The 12810-nt window shown below is 37.2% G+C and overlaps 2 non-coding genes across 2 annotated transcripts; both read left to right on the top strand.

Annotated features, from left to right (window-relative positions):
* Nucleotides 1–262: 262 nt before the first annotated feature.
* Nucleotides 263–355, top strand: TRNAT-UGU (transfer RNA threonine (anticodon UGU)). The gene is given in 2 exon segments: nt 263–300; nt 320–355. It is a non-coding gene; the product is annotated as a tRNA-Thr (tRNA).
* An 8524-nt stretch (nt 356–8879) lies between these two features.
* On the top strand, nt 8880–8972 carry TRNAT-UGU (transfer RNA threonine (anticodon UGU)). The gene is given in 2 exon segments: nt 8880–8917; nt 8937–8972. It is a non-coding gene; the product is annotated as a tRNA-Thr (tRNA).
* The last annotated feature ends 3838 nt before the right edge of the window (nt 8973–12810 follow it).

Below are 12810 nucleotides of genomic sequence, written 5' to 3' on the forward strand. Positions count from 1 at the left end.
TGTAAAACAGTCTTGCAGTGTTTAGCTTGTAAAAATGACCACAGAAGCTAAAATATGACATTTATTATGATAACATTATTGTTGTTGTTTTTTAAACCTTTTCTATCACCGTGGACAGCTTATTCAAGTGCCATCTGGCATGCATGTCCCTTTGTTGCTCATCATTCATCACCAAAAATGATTTTCTTTTTCAATTCTAATGACTCTACTGATTGTATTGAATAAAATCCACATCTAGCATAACCAAGAAATGCTGCAAAGTGCTCCAGTGGTGCAATTGGTCAGCACGCGGTACTTGTAAGAAAGTATCTGTTGAGCAATGCAGAGGTTGTGAGTTCAAGCCTCACCTGGGGCAGCTTTGTATACTGTTTTTTTTTTCTTTTTCTTATGTCATTAGTCATTGATAATAATCTGCTACCTTAATTTTTAATATGATATTACAAAGGATGGAAGAAAGAAAGAAAAAACACAAACATGATTGTGCATTTAAGTTGTCAGAACACATCTGCTTTGGTTCAAATGCACTGCATATCTTCCTTCAGTCAGCCAACAAAACAGCAATGGAAAAGATGAACATACTGTTGGTAAAGCGGTTGCATCAAATTGATTTTCTGCAATATAGCATGATAATCCATACTGACAGCTCTGGTTAGTACCAGCACATTTCTTGCTGGACTTGGTAATGCAAAGAACACAGTAAACAGCTTCACTTTTTTTCAAAAATAAATAATTGACTATTAAAAACCTGTCAGTCTTAAATAAGGACATCAGTAAGCACCACTGGCATAATGGATAAGGCACTGTTCTCCTAAGCCAGTGGTTGTGGGTTTAAGTCCCGTCTCAGTTGGAAGTCATTACAGCAAGTGTCTCATCACTAGAGTTGATATTATATCCTTGCTTCAACTGTACAACAGTCTTGCAGTGTTTAGCTTGCAAAAAATGACCATAGAAGCTAAAAAATTAAATTTATTATGATAACATTGTTGTTGTTTTTTTTAAACCTTTTCTATTACCGTGGACAGCTTATTCAAGTGCCATCTGGCATGCATGTCCCTTTGTTGCTCATCATTCATCACCAAAAATGATTTTCTTTTTCAATTCTTATGACTGTACTGATTGTATTGAATAAAATCCACATCTAGCAAAACCAATAAATGCTGCAAAGTGCTCCAGTGGTGCAATTGGTCAGCGCGCGGTATTTGTAAGACAGTGTCTGTTGAGCAATTCCAAGGTTGTGAGTTCAAGCCTCTCCTGGAGCAGCTTTGTATACTGTTGTTTTTCCTTTTCTTATGTCATTAGTCATTGATTATAAACTGGTAGCCTTAATATTTAATATGATATTACAAAGGATGGAAGAAAGAAAGAAAGAAAAAACACAAACATGAGTTTGTATTTAAGTTGTCAGCACACATCTGCTTTGGTTCAAATGCACTGCATATCTTCCTTCAGTCAGCCAACAAAACAGCAATGGAAAAGATTAACATACTGTTGGTAAAGCAGTTGCATCAAATTGATTTTCTGCAATATAGCATGATAATCCATACTGACAGCTCTGTATAGTACCAGCACATTTCTTGCTGGACTTGGTAATGCAAAGAACACAGTAAACAGCTACACATTTTCCTCAAAAATAAATAATTGACTATTAAAAACCTAACAGTCTTAAATAAGAACATCAGTAAGCACCACTGGCATAATGGATAAGTCACTGTCCTCCTAAGCCAGGGGTTGTGGGTCCAAGTCTCATCTGGGGTGGAAGTCATTACAGCAAGTGTCTCATCACTAGAGTTGATATTTTATCCTTACTTCAACTGTAAAACAGTCTTGCAGTGTTTAGCTTGTAAAAAATGACCACAGAAGCTAAAATATGACATTTATTATGATAACATTGTTGTTGTTGTTTTTTTAAACCTTTTCTATCACCGTGGACAGCTTATTCAAGTGCCATCTGGCATGCATGTTCCTTTGTTGTTGGGGGGAGGGTAAGAGCAGGCGGTAATGTTACTAACATGGGTACTAAAAGGGATTTTACCAAAGCACTAACCAATGACGATTACAGGTCATCCTTGCCACATAAGGTGAAAGATATCCCTAAAGCAAGGGAAAATACTTATCTTAGTTGTATGTATGTAAACGCCAGAAGCATTACTGGTAAAAAGGGTGAACTAGAAATACTTGCAGCAAGCAAACAGTATGATATTATAGGCATTACTGAAACTTGGTGGGATGAATCTCATGATTGGACAATCAATCTAGAGGGCTATACACTGTTTAGGAGAGACAGACTAAATAAAAAGGGTGGAGGGGTGTGTCTGTACGTAAAGCCGTTTTTAAAACCTAATATATGGGAAGATATTTAGGAGGGGACTGTAGACACTGTTGAGACATTATGGGTAGAAATTGCATGCTGGCAAAAAGGAATAAAAAAGTTAGTATTGGGTGTATGCTATAGGCCGCCTGGTATCAACGCATCCGATGATGAATTGTTACTAAAGCAAATTGAAAGAGCAGCAGGAGTAGGAGACATAGTAGTGATGGGAGATTTTAACTATCCAGAGATAAACTGGAAAAACGATTCATGTGATACTGCTAGGGGCAATATGTTTTTAAACACACTAAATGATAACTACTTAGTCCAACTAATTGAGGAACCGACTAGGTACAATGCAATCTTAGACCTGGTATTAACAAACAATGGGGATTTGGTATCAGGTATTATAGTAGGGGAACCCATAGGAAACAGCAACCACAATATGGTCACATTCAATATCAGTTTCTACAAACAGCCCTATACTGGCTCAACTAGGACTTTAAACTTTAGCAAAGCAAATTTTGAAAAGATGAGGGTATTTTTCAGGGATATTAAATGGGAAGGTTTGTTTTTAGGAAAAAATACTACGGAGAAATGGGAGGTACTAAAATTCCTGCTAGCTAAATATACACTCAAATATATTCCTAAGAGTAGCAAAAAAGGGAATAAAAATCATAAACCGATGTGGCTTAACAAAAAGATTAAGGAACTTATGGGCAAGAAAAGGCGAGCATTTAAAAAATACAAATCTGACGGGGAAGCAGAGTCATTTCAGCACTATAAGGAATGTAACAAAATTTGCAAAAAGGAAATAAGAGCGGCTAAAGTAGAAACTGAAAAACTAGTAGCAAAGGAAAGCAAAGCGAATCCCAAAAAAATCTTTAAATACATTAATAGCAAGAGATTAAAGAAGGAGAGTATAGGCCCTTTAAAAGACAAGTTGGGAGTCTTAAGCAAAAATGATAATGACATAGCGGACACACTAAATGAGTTTTTTTCAACAGTATTCACTAGAGAGGACCCAATTCAGGGACTGACACACAATCTCAATAATGAGAATATCACACTGATAGGTACTTATTTAAGCGAGGAAGTAGTCTGTGACCGATTAAAACATTTAAAGATTAATAAATCACCAGGGCCCGATGGTATTCATTCAAGGGTTCTAATGGAGCTTCACTCTGAACTGGCAAAACAGCTATCTTTGATCTTTGAGGATTCAGTTATATCAGGTATGGTTCCCAAAGACTGGCGTATAGCGGAAGTAGTGCCTATATTCAAAAAGGGAAGTAAAGCTGAACCAGGTAATTATAGACCAGTTAGTCTTACATCTATAGTGGGGAAAGTATTGGAAGGTATTCTAAGAGATAGTATTCAGAAGTTCCTTGAAACCAATAATGTCATTAAAAGGAATCAACATGGGTTTATGAAGGACAGATCTTGTCAAACCAACTTACTTGGCTTTTATGAAACAGTAAGCGCAAACCTAGATCAGGGTAAAGACGTGGATGTAATCTTTTTAGACTTTGCCAAAGCGTTCGATACTGTACCACACTTGAGACGTATCTACAAGCTACAAGAATCAGGGCTAGGAAGCACAATATGCACTTGGGTCAAAAACTGGTTAGATAATAGGGAGCAGCGCGTTGTGGTTAATGGATCTTTTTCAACTTGGACTGAAGTGCTAAGTAGTGTGCCGCAAGGCTCAGTATTAGGACCGCTATTGTTCAATATTTTCATTAACGACCTAACAGAAGGTCTAGAGAGCATGGTGTCAATTTTTGCAGATGATACCAAATTGTGTAAGGCTATAAATACAGAGGAGGATGCCGAGTCTCTTCAGAACGACTTAGTTAAATTAGAAGCATGGGCAGCCAAATGGAGAATGCGCTTCAACACAGACAAGTGTAAGGTAATGCACTGTGGTAACAAGAACAAAAATTACACCTACCTACTAAATGGGGTAAAATTAGGGGATTCTGTACTGCAAAAGGACTTAGGTGTCTTCATAGATAGCAAGCTAAGCAGTAGTACCCAAAGCAGGACTGCAGCAAAGAAGGCTAATAAGATATTAGCATGCATAAAACGGGGTATTGATGCTAGGGACGAGAGTATTATACTCCCGTTATATAAATCACTAGTGAGGCCACACCTTGAATACTGTGTACAATTCTGGGCACCGTACTACAAAAAGGATGACGATGGAATACAAGGAAAGGCTTGAAAGACTAGGCATGTTTACATTGGAAAAGCGGAGACTAAGAGGGGATATGATCAACATCTACAAATATTTAAGGGGACAATACACAGAGTTTGCGCGGGACCTGTTTTTGGTTAGATCAACACAGAGGACTCGTGGACACTCGCTCAGGTTAGAGGAGAGGAGATTCCGCACAATACGGCGTAAAGGCTTTTTCACGGTAAGGACAATACGTGTTTGGAATTCCATGCCCGAGGGAGTTGTAATGGCGGAATCTGTCAACACCTTTAAGAATGGGTTAGATAAATTCCTATTGGATAAGGATATCCAGGGGTATGGTGCATAGTCATGCATTATAGTTACTATAAATAGGGATAAAATGCAATGGCTGACAGCAGCATCAGTCAGAATTTTTAGTCAAATCATCATGCATAGGACACCACAAATAGGTTGGACTCGATGGACAATTGTCTTTTTTCAACCTCAGATACTATGTTACTATGTTACTATCATTCATCACCAAAAATGATTTTCTTTTTCAATTCTTATGACTGTACTGATTGTATTGAATAAAATCCACATCTAGCATAACCATCTGATGCTGCAAAGTTCTCCATTGGTGCACTTGGTCAGCGTGTGGTACTTGTAAGACAGTATCTGTTGAGCAATGCCGAGGTTGTGAGTTCAAGCATCACCTGGAGCAGCTTTGTATATGGCTTTTTTTCTTTTCTTATGTCATTAGTCATTGATTATAATCTGCTACCTTAATATTTAATATGATATTACAAAGGATGGAAGAAAGAAAGAAAAAACACAAACATGATTGTGCATTTAAGTTGTCAGCACACATCTGCTTTGGTTCAAATGCACTGCATGTCTTCCTTCAGTCAGCCAACAAAACAGCAATGGAAAAGATTAACATACTGTTGGTAAAGCGGTTGCATCAAATTGATTTTCTGCAATATAGCATGATAATCCATACTGACAGCTCTGTATAGTACCAGCACATTTCTTGCTGGACTTGGTAATGAAAAGAACACAGTAAATAGCTACACTTTTTCCTCAAAAATAAATAATTGACTATTAAAAACCTAACAGTCTTAAATAAGAACATCAGTAAGCACCACTGGCATAATGGATATGTCACTGTCCTCCTAAGCCAGGGGTTGTGGGTCCAAGTCTCATCTGGGGTGGAAGTCATTACAGCAAGTGTCTCATCACTAGAGTTGATATTTTATCCTTGCTTCAACTGTAAAACAGTCTTGCAGTGTTTAGCTTGTAAAAAATAACCACAGAAGCTAAAATATGACATTTATTATGATAACATTGTTGTTGTTTTTTTTTTAAACCTTTTCTATCACCGTGGACAGCTTATCCAAGTGCCATCTGGCATGCATGTTCCTTTGTTGCTCATCATTCATCACCAAAAATGATTTTCTTTTTCAATTCTTATGACTGTACTGATTGTATTGAATAAAATCCACATCTAGCATAACCATCTGATGCAGCTAAATTCTCCAGTGGCGCAATTGGTCAGCACGCGCTACTTATAAGACAGTATCTGTTGAGCAATGCCGAGGTTGTGAGTTCAAGCCTCACCCGAAACAGCTTTGTTTACTGTTTTTTTTCTTTTTCTTATGTCAATAATCATTGATTATAATCTGCTACCTTAATATTTAATATGATATTACAAAGGATGGAAATAAGAAAGAAAAAACACAAACATGATTGTGCATTTAAGTTGTCAGCACACATCTGCTTTGGTTCAAATACACTGCATATCTTCCTTCAGTCAGCCAACAAAACAGCAATGGAAAAGATTAACATACTGTTGGTAAAGCGGTTGCATCAAATTGATTTTCTGCAATATAGCATGATAATCCATACTGACAGCTCTGTATAGTACCAGCACATTTCTTGCTGGACTTGGTAATGAAAAGAACACAGTAAATAGCTACACTTTTTCCTCAAAAATAAATAATTGACTATTAAAAACCTAACAGTCTTAAATAAGAACATCAGTAAGTACCACTGGCATAATGGATAAGTCACTGTCCTCCTAAGCCAGGGGTTGTGGGTCCAAGTCTCATCTGGGGTGGAAGTCATTACAGCAAGTGTCTCATCACTAGAGTTGATATTTTATCCTTGCTTCAACTGTAAAACAGTCTTGCAGTGTTTAGCTTGTAAAAAATAACCACAGAAGCTAAAATATGACATTTATTATGATAACATTGTTGTTGTTGTTTTTTTTAAACCTTTTCTATCACCGTGGACAGCTTATCCAAGTGCCATCTGGCATGCATGTTCCTTTGTTGCTTATCATTCATCACCAAAAATGATTTTCTTTTTCAATTCTTATGACTGTACTGATTGTATTGAATAAAATCCACATCTAGCATAACCATCTGATGCAGCTAAATTCTCCAGTGGCGCAATTGGTCAGCGCGCGGTACTTATAAGACAGTATCTGTTGAGCAATGCCGAGGTTGAGAGTTCAAGCCTCACCCGAAACAGGTTTGTTTACTGTTTTTTTTCTTTTTCTTATGTCAATAATCATTGATTGTAATCTGCTACCTTAATATTTAATATGATATTACAAAGGATGGAAATAAGAAAGAAAAAACACAAACATGATTGTGCATTTAAATTGTCAGCACACATCTGCTTTGGTTCAAATACACTGCATATCTTCCTTCAGTCAGCCAACAAAACAGCAATGGAAAAGATTAACATACTGTTGGTAAAGCGGTTGCATCAAATTGATTTTCTGCAATATAGCATGATAATCCATACTGACAGCTCTGTATAGTACCAGCACATTTCTTGCTGGACTTGGTAATGAAAAGAACACAGTAAATAGCAACACTTTTTCCTCAAAAATAAATAATTGACTATTAAAAACCTAACAGTCTTAAATAAGAACATCAGTAGGCACCACTGGCATAATGGATAAGTCACTGCCCTCCTAAGCAAGGGGTTGTGGGTTCAAGTCTCATCTGGGGTGGAAGTCATTACAGCAAGTGTCTCATCACTAGAGTTGATATTTTATCCTTGCTTCAACTGTAAAACAGTCTTGCAGTGTTTAGCTTGTAAAAAATAACCACAGAAGCTAAAATATGACATTTATTATGATAACATTGTTGTTGTTGTTTTTTTTAAACCTTTTCTATCACCGTGGACAGCTTATCCAAGTGCCATCTGGCATGCATGTTCCTTTGTTGCTCATCATTCATCACCAAAAATGATTTTCTTTTTCAATTCTTATGACTATACTGATTGTATTGAATAAAATCCACATCTAGCATAACCATCTGATGCAGCGAAATTCTCCAGTGGCGCAATTGGTCAGCGCGCGGTACTTATAAGACAGTATCTGTTGACCAATGCCGAGGTTGTGAGTTCAAGCCTTTGTTTACTGATTGTATTGAATAAAATCCACATCTAGCATAACCATCTGATGCAGCTAAATTCTCCAGTGGCGCAATTGGTCAGCACGCGCTACTTATAAGACAGTATCTGTTGAGCAATGCCGAGGTTGTGAGTTCAAGCCTCACACGAAACAGCTTTGTTTACTGTTTTTTTTCTTTTTCTTATGTCAATAATCATTGATTATAATCTGCTACCTTAATATTTAATATGATATTACAAAGGATGGAAATAAGAAAGAAAAAACACAAACATGATTGTGCATTTAAGTTGTCAGCACACATCTGCTTTGGTTCAAATACACTGCATATCTTCCTTCAGTCAGCCAACAAAACAGCAATGGAAAAGATTAACATACTGTTGGTAAAGCAGTTGCATCAAATTGATTTTCTGCAATATAGCATGATAATCCATACTGACAGCTCTGTATAGTACCAGCACATTTCTTGCTGGACTTGGTAATGCAAAGAACACAGTAAACAGCTGCACTTTTTTTCAAAAATAAATAATTGACTATTAAAAACCTGTCAGTCTTAAATAAGGACATCAGTAAGCACCACTGGCATAATGGATAAGGCAATGTTCTCCTAAGCCAGTGATTGTGGGTTTAAGTCCCGTCTCAGTTGGAAGTAATTACAGCAAGTGTCTCATCACTAGAGTTGATATTATATCCTTGCTTCAACTGTACAACAGTCTTGCAGTGTTTAGCTTGCAAAAAATGACCATAGAAGCTAAAAAATAAAATTTATTAAGATAACATTGTTGTTTTTTTTAAACCTTTTCTATCACCGTGGACAGCTTATTCAAGTGCCATCTGGCATGCATGTTCCTTTGTTGCTCATCATTCATCACCAAAAATGATTTTCTTTTTCAATTCTTATGACTGTACTGATTGTATTGAATAAAATCCACATCTAGCAAAACCAATAAATGCTACAAAGTGCTCAAGTGGTGCAATTGGTTAGCGCGCGGTACTTGTAAGACAGTGTCTGTTGAGCAATGCCGAGGTTGTGAGTTCAAGCCTCACCTGGAGCAGCTTTGTATACTGTTGTTTTTCCTTTTCTTATGTCATTAGTCATTGATTATAAACTGGTAGCCTTAATATTTAATATGATATTACAAAGGATGGAAGAAAGAAAGAAAGAAAAAAAACAAACATGAGTTTGTATTTAAGTTGTCAGCACACATCTGCTTTGGTTCAAATGCACTGCATATCTTCCTTCAGTCAGCCAACAAAACAGCAATGGAAAAGATTAACATACTGTTGGTAAAGCAGTTGCATCAAATTGATTTTCTGCAATATAGCAGGATAATCCATACTGACAGCTCTGTATAGTACCAGCACATTTCTTGCTGGACTTGGTAATGCAAAGAACACAGTAAACAGCTACACATTTTCCTCAAAAATAAATAATTGACTATTAAAAACCTAACAGTCTTAAATAAGAACATCAGTAAGCACCACTGGCATAATGGATAAGTCACTGTCCTCCTAAGCCAGGGGTTGTGGGTCCAAGTCTCTTCTGGGGTGGAAGTCATTACAGCAAGTGTATCATCACTAGAGTTGATATTTTATCCTTACTTAAACTGTAAAACAGTCTTGCAGTGTTTAGCTTGTAAAAAATAACCACAGAAGCTAAAATATGACATTTATTATGATAACATTGTTGTTGTTGTTTTTTTAAACCTTTTCTATCACCGTGGACAGCTTATTCAAGTGCCATCTGGCATACATGTTCCTTTGTTGCTGTGGGGAGGGTAAGAGCAGGCGGTAAGGTTACTAACATGGGTACTAAAAGGGATTTTACCAAAGCACTAACCAATGACGATTACAGGTCATCCTTGCCACATAAGGTGAAAGATGTCCCTAAAGCAAGGGAAAATACTTATCTTAGTTGTATGTATGTAAATGCCAGAAGCATTACTGGTAAAAAGGGTGAACTAGAAATACTTGCAGCAAGCAAACAGTATGATATTATAGGCATTACTGAAACTTGGTGGGATGAATCTCATGATTGGACAATCAATCTAGAGGGCTATACACTGTTTAGGAGAGACAGACTAAATAAAAAGGGTGGAGGGGTGTGTCTGTACGTAAAGCCATTTTTAAAACCTAATATATGGGAAGATATTTAGGAGGGGACTGTAGACACTGTTGAGACATTATGGGTAGAAATTGCATGTTGGCAAAAAGGAATAAAAAAGTTAGTATTGGGTGTATGCTATAGGCCGCCTGGTATCAACGCATCCGATGATGAATTGTTACTAAAGCAAATTGAAAGAGCAGCAGGAGTAGGAGACATAGTAGTGATGGGAGATTTTAACTATCCAGAGATAAACTGGAAAAACGATTCATGTGATACTGCTAGGGGCAATATGTTTTTAAACACACTAAATGATAACTACTTAGTCCAACTAATTAAGGAACCGACTAGGTACAATGCAATCTTAGACCTGGTATTAACAAACAATGGGGATTTGGTATCAGGTATTATAGTAGGGGAACCCATAGGAAACAGCGACCACAATATGGTCACATTCAATATCAGTTTCTACAAACAGCCCTATACTGGCTCAACTAGGACTTTAAACTTTAGCAAAGCAAATTTTGAAAAGATGAGGGTATTTTTCAGGGATATTAAATGGGAAGGTTTGTTTTTAGGAAAAAATACTACGGAGAAATGGGAGGTACTAAAATTCCTGCTAGCTAAATATACACTCAAATATATTCCTAAGAGTAGCAAAAAAGGGAATAAAAATCATAAACCGATGTGGCTTAACAAAAAGATTAAGGAACTTATGGACAAGAAAAGGCGAGCATTTAAAAAATACAAATCTGACGGGGAAGCAGAGTCATTTCAGCACTATAAGGAATGTAACAAAATTTGCAAAAAGGAAATAAGAGCGGCTAAAGTAGAAACTGAAAAACTAGTAGCAAAGGAAAGCAAAGCGAATCCCCAAAAATTCTTTAAATACATTAATAGCAAGAGATTAAAGAAGGAGAGTATAGGCCCTTTAAAAGACAAGTTGGGAGTCTTAAGCAAAAATGATAATGACATAGCGGACACACTAAATGAGTTTTTTTCAACAGTATTCACTAGAGAGGACCCAATTCAGGGACTGACACACAATCTCAATAATGAGAATATCACACTGATAGGTACTTATTTAAGCGAGGAAGTAGTCTGTGACCGATTAAAACATTTAAAGATTAATAAATCACCAGGGCCCGATGGTATTCATCCAAGGGTTCTAATGGAGCTTCACTCTGAACTGGCAAAACCGCTATCTTTGATCTTTGAGGATTCAGTTATATCAGGTATGGTTCCCAAAGACTGGCGTATAGCGGAAGTAGTGCCTATATTCAAAAAGGGAAGTAAAGCTGAACCAGGTAATTATAGACCAGTTAGTCTTACATCTATAGTGGGGAAAGTATTGGAAGGTATTCTAAGAGATAGTATTCAGAAGTTCCTTGAAACCAATAATGTCATTAAAAGGAATCAACATGGGTTTATGAAGGACAGATCCTGTCAAGCCAACTTACTTGGCTTTTATGAAACAGTAAGCGCAGACCTAGATCAGGGTAAAGACGTGGATGTAATCTTTTGAGACTTTGCCAAAGCGTTCGATACTGTACCACACTTGAGACTTATCTACAAGCTACAAGAATCAGGGCTAGGAAGCACAATATGCACTTTGGTCAAAAACTGGTTAGATAATAGGGAGCAGCGCGTTGTGGTTAATGGATCTTTTTCAACTTGGACTGAAGTGCTAAGTAGTGTGCCGCAAGGCTCAGTATTAGGACCGCTATTGTTCAATATTTTCATTAACGACCTAACAGAAGGTCTAGAGAGCATGGTGTCAATTTTTGCAGATGATACCAAATTGTGTAAGGCTATAAATACAAAGGAGGATGCCGAGTCTCTTCAGAACGACTTAGTTAAATTAGAAGCATGGGCAGCCAAATGGAGAATGCGCTTCAACACAGACAAGTGTAAGGTAATGCACTGTGGTAACAAGAACAAAAATTACACCTACCTAATAAATGGGGTAAAATTAGGGGATTCTGTACTGCAAAAGGACTTAGGTGTCTTCATAGATAGCAAGCTAAGCAGTAGTACCCAAAGCAGGACTGCAGCAAAGAAGGCTAATAAGATATTAGCATGCATAAAACGGGGTATTGATGCTAGGGACGAGAGTATTATACTCCCGTTATATAAATCACTAGTGAGGCCACACCTTGAATACTGTGTACAACTCTGGGCACCGTACTACAAAAAGGATGACGATGGAATACAAGGAAAGGCTTGAAAGACTAGGCATGTTTACATTGGAAAAGCGGAGACTAAGAGGGGATATGATCAACATCTACAAATATATAAGGGGACAATACACAGAGCTTGCGCGGGACCTGTTTTTGGTTAGATCAACACAGAGGACTCGTGGACACTCGCTCAGGTTAGAGGAGAGGAGATTCCGCACAATACGGCGTAAAGGCTTTTTCACGGTAAGGACAATACGTGTTTGGAATTCCCTGCCCGAGGGAGTTGTAATGGCGGAATCTGTCAACACCTTTAAGAATGGGTTAGATAAATTCCTATTGGATAAGGATATCCAGGGGTATGGTGCATAGTCATGCATTATAGTTACTATAAATAGGGATAAAATGCAATGGCTGACAGCAGCATCAGACAGAAATTTTAGTCAAATCATCATGCATAGGACACCACAAATAGGTTGGACTCGATGGACAATTGTCTTTTTTCAACCTCAGATACTATGTTACTATGTTACTATCATTCATCACCAAAAATGATTTTCTTTTTCAATTCTTATGACTGTACTGATTGTATTGAATAAAATCCACATCTAG

Source organism: Pseudophryne corroboree, chromosome 11, assembly GCF_028390025.1.
Source record: "Pseudophryne corroboree isolate aPseCor3 chromosome 11, aPseCor3.hap2, whole genome shotgun sequence".
Lineage (NCBI taxonomy): Eukaryota > Metazoa > Chordata > Amphibia > Anura > Myobatrachidae > Pseudophryne > Pseudophryne corroboree.